Consider the following 9,744-nt stretch of genomic DNA (forward strand, 5'->3'; position numbering starts at 1 on the left):
CCCCGCCCCCCCCCCCCCCCCGCGGCCCCTCCCGCCGCTGCCGCACAGGGCCCAGGGACCCCGCGCAGCTGTTGTGGAACTTCTTAACCACCGTAATTTCATAGACTAATTCTCCTACTAAATCCCATCTTATATATATAGCTATATGTATATATAGCTTATATGTGTGTGTGTGTGTGTGTATATTTGTATAGATATCTGTATGTATATGTATATTTATATCCTACTGGCTCTATCTCTGGAGAACCTGGACTGATAGAAATACTTATATTAGTATTCATAATCTTCACAATCTACCCATTCCAATCCTTGGTCTATGTCCTGAAGATGATTCTCTGACATACATTATAAAGAAAGGTGACCAAAAAACCTACTCTGAGAAGGGATATTTTTTATGGATGAAGTAATAAGATCAAAAATTGAATTGGCTTTTGGCTAAAATATTTCTATCCTGTGCCTACATTAACGCAGATGTCTTTTATAGTTAAACCTTAGGCACATAAAGGGTGTCATGGAGAGAGAAAGAAACCAAATTTATTTAGGACTTCATTTTTCTCTAGGAGAGTAGTTCTCTAAGTGTGGTCCATGAAGTCTAGGACACTCTTTAAAGAGAGTCTGTGAAGTCAAAAGATCAAACAGATGAGATTATAATTTAACAGAAACTAAGATCACTGATAGCAGTTTTAAATTATATATTATAGGAGCCATAGTTGGCATAGTGGTTGAGGTGCTGGACTTCCACATAGTCAACTGTGGTTCAAGTCCTAGACTCACTTTCTTGAAACTCACACTGGGCATGTGTGCGAGCGTGCCCAAAATTCTAAGAAGAAAGGGGATTGTGTCATGGCCATTCCTCTCGGTGGGGGGGGATTCACTTTCTGTTTCCCTTTCTCTCTCTGTCTTTCTGGTGAATGCACATACCCTATAGCAAAAATTTCTCAAAAGTAAAATTCTATATTATAACTAACTTTTAAGAAGCTGTCACCTGCCTATTTGGATGTAATGTCAAATAAGTATATATATATAATAACCTAAAAAGACTCTTAAAATACTCCTTCCTTTTTAAACTCTATATCTGTGTGAGCTTAGACTTTATTCATATATATAAGCCAGAACTATACTTTGCTCTAGCTTAAATGTGGAAGTAGATATGAAGTTCCACTTGTCTTCCTTTTTTCTTTTTTTAGATTTTTTTCCACAGGGCATGTGCACTCACCAGAAAGAGAGAGAGAAGGAGAGATCATAAAAGGGAAAGTGAGAAATCACCCCCCAGAGGTGATGACCAGTCTGCAGTCCCTTCTCCTCCATTCTCCTCTTTGAATTTTGGGCATACATGCACACGTGCCTGGTGTGATTTTCAAGCCACCAGGTTTGGGACTCCAACTGCAGTCAGTCATGTGAAGATTCAGCGACTTAGACACTACTCCATCTATTGGCCCCACTTGTCTTCTATAAGGACAGACATTGAAATTTTAAAAATGTAGTGTCTAAGTCGCTGAATCCCCACATTACTGAAAAGCAATGCCAGTGTTCTCGCAAATTTTGGTTAAAAAGTATAGCTATCATTTTTCATAAAAATATGCTACCTTGATTTATTATCATTTTAAATGGTTTAATAATAAAATATTTTTCGTTTTTTTTATTTTAATTTCTAATATGATACCTATAAATAGTTATAATTTACTTTAATAAAATCTCTTTTGGGGGTCAATGTCATGACCTGGTGGTTAAGGGAGCCAGATCTCACATGAGGTTTGAATCCCTGCTCTGGTGGCTTGAAAAACACTTCAGGCACATGTGCATGAATGACCAAAATCCCAACAGGATTAGAGGAATGTAAGGGAAGGGGTTGTAACATTACCATGCCTCACTGGGGTAACTTCCTTTCTCTCTCTCTCTTTCATTCTCTCTCTCTCTCTCTCTCTCTCTCTCTCTCTCTCTTTGTATTTGGTGAATGTACATATCCCCTGTCCCCAGAAAAGCTTTTTTGGGGACTTCAGTGATTTAGACCAAAGCACAGGGGTGCTTAAGTTAAAGAGTTTGATAACTATTTTTTTCTAATTTATGTGAGAGCAGTTAAGCATAAATTTAGATTGTTAGGTATAAAATCTCTTTTCTTTGTAGTGCCCTCATCATGAAAGGGGCAGGTAGTGTCAAGTGAAAGCAGCAAGGGTGAGTGGGTTAATCAGGACTGTCTGTGATCCGGATTCAACGGAGAAAAATGAAAGAGAGGCAATGAGATGGGCGTGTTCTCTGTCTTGTTTGGATCCTAGAGCAGCAAGGAAAATGGTGTTTAAACACAAAGAATAGTAAAACTATTTTTTTCTTATGACTTTTTTGTCCAAATGTTCCAAGAAACTGGGCAAATCTAGCAAACTGAGGGAATATTAAGAGACATTGATAATTCTATGATGGACTTTGAAGAAGATGAATAAAGAAAAGTGCCCTATGAGGTCTGTCAGTCTCTAGGAGTCAGACCACCTCATGCCCTGAAGGATCACCAGGGTACAGGATCAGACACTTCAGCAATGACTTCATGTTCTTCCAGAACATCATGTCTTGGAATTAAGGCCTTAATACATAGTTGATGAATGCTTGAGTTCTGAGGTGAAAAGGTGATGCTGGTGGAAATTCCAAAGAAAATGTAAATGTAAGAATAAATATTAAAAATAAATGTTCAAGTTTCACCAATAGGGACCTCAATACTGCCGAAAATACTGTTTCCCTCCACAGCTCTCTTCCAACCTACACAGAACTATCCATTAGAAATAAAATATTCAAGCATAAATAAAATAAAACCATGGAAATAATTTTAACTTTTCTAGTTGTCACATTTTAAACAGTAAAATAATTAGGTGAAAGTATTTTTTATTAATTCAATATATTCAAAACATGATGATTCCAATGTGTGACCCATATAAAATCATGAGGGACCAGCAGATGGCATAATGGTTACATTGCTGGACTCCCATGTAGTGGACCGTGGTTTGAGTCCTGGACCCGGCAGCTTAAAACTCATGCTGAGTTGGGAACCAGCAGTTAGCGTAATGGCTATGTCACTGGACTCCCACGTAGTCGACCGCGGTTCGTGTCCCGGACCCGGTGGCTTAAAACTCACGCCGGGCGCGTGTGCGTGCGTGCCCAAGATCCCGAGAGGAGAATGGAGGAGAAGGGATTGCGGCGTGACCATCCCCCCTGGGGGGTTTTCTCGCTTGCTGTCTCGCTGTTTATCCAGCGAGCACATGCACACTACAGCAAAAATCTCTCTCAAAATAAAATAAAATAAAATAAATCATGAGATTGTTTTAATTTTTCTTCCATACTTAGTCTTCAAAATATGTTATATATTTTACATGTACAACATGACTCAATTTGGACTAGCCATATTTCAAGTATTTCGTAGCCACATAAGGCTTATGACCAACATACTGAGCAGCCTAGTTCTCTGCAGTCATAATTTCAGACTTCCATAGCAGGTTTAACTTGAGATTATAAGAAGTCCTCTTTTAGGTATTTTTATTATTGTTGTTTTTATTTTTCTTCTCACTATGCTAGCAAAACATACAGATGTCAGAATTCCCAGTTCCTTTCCTCTCTACTGAGTGTTTTAGGTTTGCTTGATTTGCTGGTTTCAATATTTCCATTTCTGTGTATTTTTAGATACAGGTATTAAAATGACTTTTTCTAGTATATCTTAACTCGGGATTAAATATCACTGTTTCCTCTATCAGTTCATTCCATTTTTTACTTCTGTTTGAAACCTCCTTGATACACGGTCTTGCCTTTCTCTGAAGTAAAAGCTGTTTTTCAACTTTTCAATTTCTCCTATGTGTTTTTTTTTTCTTTCTTGTTCTAATAGAACCAGAAGTTTGGATTTAACATATTTTAAAAATTTGTTTCTTTCTTCCATGAGAGAAATAGACAGAAGGAGAAAGGGAATAAAAGAGAGATAGAGAGACTCCCAACAGGATCTTTATGTCACCATGACATTTAAGCTGGGCACGTGTGCGTGCGTGCCCTAAATCTCGAGAGGAGCATGGAGGAGAAGGAATTGTGGTGTAACCATCCCCCAGGAGGGGTGATTTCTTACTTTCTGTTCCTCTGTCTATCTCTCAAGTGGGTGCACACACCCTATAGCAAAAAATCTCTTAAAAAAAAAAAAAAGACACGAAACTTCCACATACTCAGCCATCTGCCACCTGTGTGCTTACACTCTAAGAGCTGAGTATTCTTTAAAAAGTACCCGTCAAAATAAGTTAGCTTCATCACAGATTCATTATTTTCAACTTTAAATTGTCTAGCAATCTTCTTACATTTCTTGAGACTAACTCATTTTTCAGATATTCACATCAACCATTTAAAACCACAGCATTCTCATTGTCAGCGCAAAACACCATCTACTACTTTGTGAAGAAAACAGAAGAACCCTTTGGATATTTTAGCAGCTTCTCATCAAACAGAAAACCTAGTCTTTTTACACGCACACATACACACATACAACACACATGCTGTCCTCCTCTTAAGTTGAATCCTTCTGCCTGAATATTGAATGCCATCATTTTTCACCATTTAACAGAGTCAAGGAGGTTCTGCTCTCTTTGATACTTCTGACGCTCAATAACTTCAATCTTTTCATATCTTTTGAGTCTTCTAAATGGCATCTAAACATGCTCAATAATCCTATGTTTAAAAAGTTACCACTATTTCATATGCCTCTCCAGTTCTATTCAAAAGCCCTTCTCTTATTTATTACTAAAATTTTGAAAAATATGGTTTGCACTACACTAGTAATTTTCAGAATTTCAAGTTGTATATAAAAAGTAATGTTCAAAAGTAAAATTCAGAGACTGACTCCATTGAAAATGATTCTATATCAGGAAATTAAATACTCAAGCACACATACATTCACGCGTCCACACATGTCCTATATGTAATTACTGTCATTTTATAGAAAGGATAATGCAAGGATATAGTTTAGTTCTATAAACCAGATTGCATTAGCTTAGTGGTTCTCAACCAGTTTTTTTTTTTTTTTTTTTTTTTTTGCCCCTCAAGGAGCATTTGGCAATATCTGGACACATTTTTGATTGTCACACTGGGTAGAGGGTGCTACTGGCATCTAATGAGTACAGGCCAGAGATACTGATAATCATCCTACAATGCATAGGACAGCCCCTTATGGTAAAGATTGTAAAATGGTGTTGAGGTTGAGAAATACTATATAGATTTATGAAAAACTATATTGTTTTTATTTTTCTCAATTTATTTGAGGTGAACTCAAAAAATACCATTGGGAAAACGTGGTCTACCCTTATTATCTCCTCTTCTTCATGCCTCCTTCACTCTAAATTTGGTTCTTGTTACCACCTCTTTTCTGATATTGCTCTCACACAGTCCCTCAAATCTCATGGTCCCCTATATCCACTGCCTCATTTTAGTCCTTATCCTACTTGGATATTTAAACTTGATACTGTCCATCACATCACCTTAGTCAAACAACTTTTGTTTTCTGGAGTCTATGACAGCTCTTTTTTTTTTTTCTTTTTGGTGACTACTGTACCACTGTAGACACATTCTCATCTTCTATGGGCTCCCATTCTTGTTCTCCACTCTTCCTATATCATGCATAATGCTTCCCAGACTGCTCTTTGCTTCTCACTCACACTCCACCAGCACTCACAATAAGTCCTATGACTTTTATCACCATCTAAATTCTGACACCCCAGATGTCAAAATGACAAGTTCAGAACTCTTTCTTGGACCCCAAACCTTCAAATTTTACAATCTATAGAAGGGATATTCCTATTTAAATATATCATAAGCACCTCAAAGTCAACATAACCAGTACTGAAACTCCTCTGTCAACTGTCAAATCCAATAAACTTCATTTATTTTGCCTATTACACAGAGATCATGATCTCAATGATTAGTATTATTATCCAGAATGTAATAATCTGTTTCACCTATATTTATCACTGTTTAATTGATCTTTGTGGCTCTTACATTTCCACTTTCCATTTCCATCCTTTAATGAATTCTCAGTAATAAAACCCATTATGGTTTTCCTGTTGACTTTTAATATAAATTTGAAATCTCTTCCTATGATGTGGAAAACCTGTTATGATCTCATGTTTGCTTACTATTTGGTCTCATTTTCTATCAGTGTTCATCCACAAACATATATCATTAATATATTCAGCTGGTGAAAAATGAACCATATTTTTCCTTCTCTGTGGGCCTTTGCATGTGCCATTATTCAGCCTGGAGTACTCTCTATTGAGCTCAAAACTCTTCCCCTGTTAGGTTCTAATTTATTTTTTTATCTTGTTTCATTCTCCAAATAGAGATGAGTTGTAGAACAAGTGACATTCTCATATACTTCTTGTGTAAGTGTAATTAAACTGTTAGAAATCCATTAGTCAGTATCTACTAAAGCTAAATATATGTGTGCCTATGATCCAGCCACTCTTGCTCTCTATTTCTCTCTCTATCTCAAGATTATTTATGTCTATTCAAGAGACAGGAATAAAACTATTTATAGCAGTGCGGTTTATTCACTTCTCCAGTATCTACTTGGGTAGCAGTTTCTCCAAGAAAACTTTTCTGGAATGCCATACCACTTTTGCATACTGGCTGACTTTGCAATCTCAATTGTAGCTTTTCATACGCAATACACTGAAGCAGAAGCACCTTCATCTTTTATTTTTTATTTTATTAATTTTTTTATTTATTAATTTTCTACATTAATTCACTATACACCATCACAACACACAAATGAATTTTCCATCCAAAATACCCTGTGCATTGGCTCAATCAAGCACATCAGCATACATGTTCTCAGCAAATAATTTTCCAATTCTTATGTCCTGCATACCTTGCCTTTTGTTTTGCCATCCTTGATTCCCCATCCCCCACCCTCTGCTATGTCCCATCCTCCTCCCCCATTGGAAGCACCTTCATCTTTGAACTTTACGTTATACTTGCTTCCTTCTTTTGCTCAGACTAAATAGAGTGATTAATAGTTTTGCTGTCTTTGCTAACTACTCTGAAAACTTTTTGTTTAGATGTTACTTATCAATGTAACTACCAATCACTAGACCCTTCCACAAGCCATAGGACCATTAAACCAAGGTCTACAGAGTGCCCTTAGAAATTATTAACCTGCCTAATTAAGCTTCTGTAACTGCTTTTGCAGAGGAACCCACTCCCTTTCCTTTCCACTCCCTCCTCATTTTCCATTGTAATCACCATGTCAACCCAGAATTGATTGTTTTGCCTTTATAAGCAGCCCTCTCCTTTCACTTGGGGCTGCAAGATTTTTGAGAGACATGAGTCCTCCTGTAATTGGCTGGCCTATTAATAAAGAACATCTATAACTTGGCTATGTCTGAATGTTCTCTTATTTTTTTCTGATTAGATTATAACATTTGGAGGCCCCAGTGAGATGAGTACATACCCAGTACTTAAGTGAGGTATCCCAGGGAGAGTGGCCTCGACTGGGCCAGCTGCCAGTTACCTAGAGAGTAGTCCTGGGATTTCCCAGGGCCCTGGAGCCACCTTTTGGGATTGTGGATGGCCAAGCAGGAGATGCCCACTGCTCCTTCAAAATTTGTGAAATTCTAGTAATAAGACCTCTGGAGGCATTTCTTCTGGTGTTCCTGTCTTGCCCTTCTTTGCAGAAACAGATCAGTGAGTATGAGGTTGGTGAAGGAAAACCCCCTGAATCTGACCTTCTGGACAGGGGTTTCAAGTCCTTCATAAAGCAGCTGGATGCAGGACTGACAAGACCCAGTTACAGGACTGCTACTTAGGTTCCACCAGACATGCTGGGGTAGATAGTTGTTGGGGGTTTAAGTCTCCCCTGGCCCTTAGATGATTTGTGGTAAATCAGGGTTTGATTTCTGGGCATTTGGGATCTTTCGCATGGGTTTCTTTTGCTTTCACTGTCGTTTCAATTATTTTCTCCACGCTCTCCTAGAGGATATTGCTTGGTTCTATACCTGCAAGAAGTGGCATCATTCAATCTCAGAAGGGCAGTCTCAGATGGGAAAAGCTTTTCCTGGGGCTGAAGGTTTTCCTGGCGCTGACCGAGAGTATGACTGGTGCTGGAAGTGCCCTCTAGGAGGGGTCCAGGGTTCACATGCTTCTTCTATTTTCCCTCCCTATTTCAGCATCTGGCAGAGGAACCCTCTCTGATTCTCTTTTGTTTTTCTTTTTCCCTTCTTTGATCTTTTGTTTCTGTTGAAAGAAAGAGTTCACTCTAGGGGTAGGGAATGTTATAACCTCTGGAATGAATGATGAGTGCTTGAGTGAGTTGAGTGTGTTTGTGGCTCCACAGCTTTGGCTATGGAGTCTGAGTTGGTCCTACCCTGTGTGGTTCCATGGAGACCTCATAAAGCCAGAAGATAAAATTGATGCTGGGAGTCACTGACCCTTCCTGCACGTTCAATCTGATAGTGGCTTTATAGCTAGTTACCAAAGCTAAGAAGCTCCCTAAGGTCCCTGTGAGGGGTGTGGCCAGGCAGACACCTGAATGGTCCTCTCTTCAGAGAGATTACCCTCCCTTTGTTGTATCATGCCCATACAGGAGGGTAAAAAAAAAAAAAAAAAAAAAAAAAAAAAAAAAAAAGAATGTAAAAATAGGAAAGGTAAAAAAAGGGAAAAGAGGCAGCTCCTTCTGTGACTAGTAAGCCCCTCTGTCCTAGAAGGCTAGGTTCTTTAAATTTGGAGAAACTTGAGGAGACCATGTTGGGCCGGTGAGAGGGGGTACACATCCCTTATTTGTCTTACATTGCATCTTGGGGAGAAAGTGGGAAAGGGCCACTCCTCTTTTCATGATGGGCAGAACTCTCTGTCCTCAGAACCAGCAGTTAGCATAATGGTTATGTTGCTGGACTCCCATGTAGACCACCGTGGTTCGAGTCCTGGACCCAATGGCTTAAACTCACGCCAGGCATGTGTGCGTGCGTGCCCAAGATCCCAATCCCAAGAGGAGGATGGAGGAGAAGGGATTGCGGCATGGCCATCCCCCTTGGGGGGTGATTTCTCACTCTCTGTCTCTCTCTGTCTTTCTGGCGAGCACACGCGCCCTATGGAAAAACAAAACAAAACAAAACACCTCTCCAAGAACTCTCTGTCCTCAGAAGCTGGGTCCTTTCTTTCTTGAAAAGATCATAAAGAAAGTCCTAAAAAAGGAGGCTCTCCAGATTCTTTGCCACCTCGTACTGTGGCTTAAGGACTGCATTCTTTGTTAGCAGGCAATTTATGTAGTCATGCCATCGAGAGGAGTTTGACAAGGCCCTGTTCTGCCTTCTCTTAGTTCACCTCTATCTGGCTGAGAGCCCCATTCTCCCTTGTGCTCTCTCAGGCTCATCTCAGCTGCCTCCTCAGTATCCCTGCTCTAGAGATTTTTCTAATACTTCAGCCCTCTGGCATTTTACCTGTGCTCTAAAGGAGGCAGAAGTTCCCCTTACACAGAGAAGCCCCGACTCTCTTTTACGTCTGAGTCTTGCTAGCCTTGCTGTTCCTGTTAGAACCTGAGCTAGTTGGGAAATCGAGGCATTAGAGAACTGGTGATCCCTTCAGGCACAGGCACAGCACTGTCACTGGGCATTGCCTTGTGACCATAGGAGGTACAGGTAGAGGCAAGAGGTACCCAGAGTGCCCCAGGGTATACCTGACCAAAGAGCATACTTGCCTTTTTAGAAATCATGGAAGGCTGGAATAGCTCATTTAAAACTCCCT

General features: G+C 39.5%; 1 pseudogene; it reads left to right on the forward strand.

The window, feature by feature from the left end:
* The window catches only part of LOC102501176 (cytoskeleton-associated protein 2-like), a 15,585-nt pseudogene extending 6,045 nt beyond the window's left edge, over window positions 1-9,540 (forward strand).
* The last annotated feature ends 204 nt before the right edge of the window (window positions 9,541-9,744 follow it).

This window comes from Tupaia chinensis, unplaced genomic scaffold (genome assembly GCF_000334495.1).
Source record: "Tupaia chinensis unplaced genomic scaffold, TupChi_1.0 Scaffold000600_1, whole genome shotgun sequence".
NCBI classification, from domain to species: domain Eukaryota; kingdom Metazoa; phylum Chordata; class Mammalia; order Scandentia; family Tupaiidae; genus Tupaia; species Tupaia belangeri.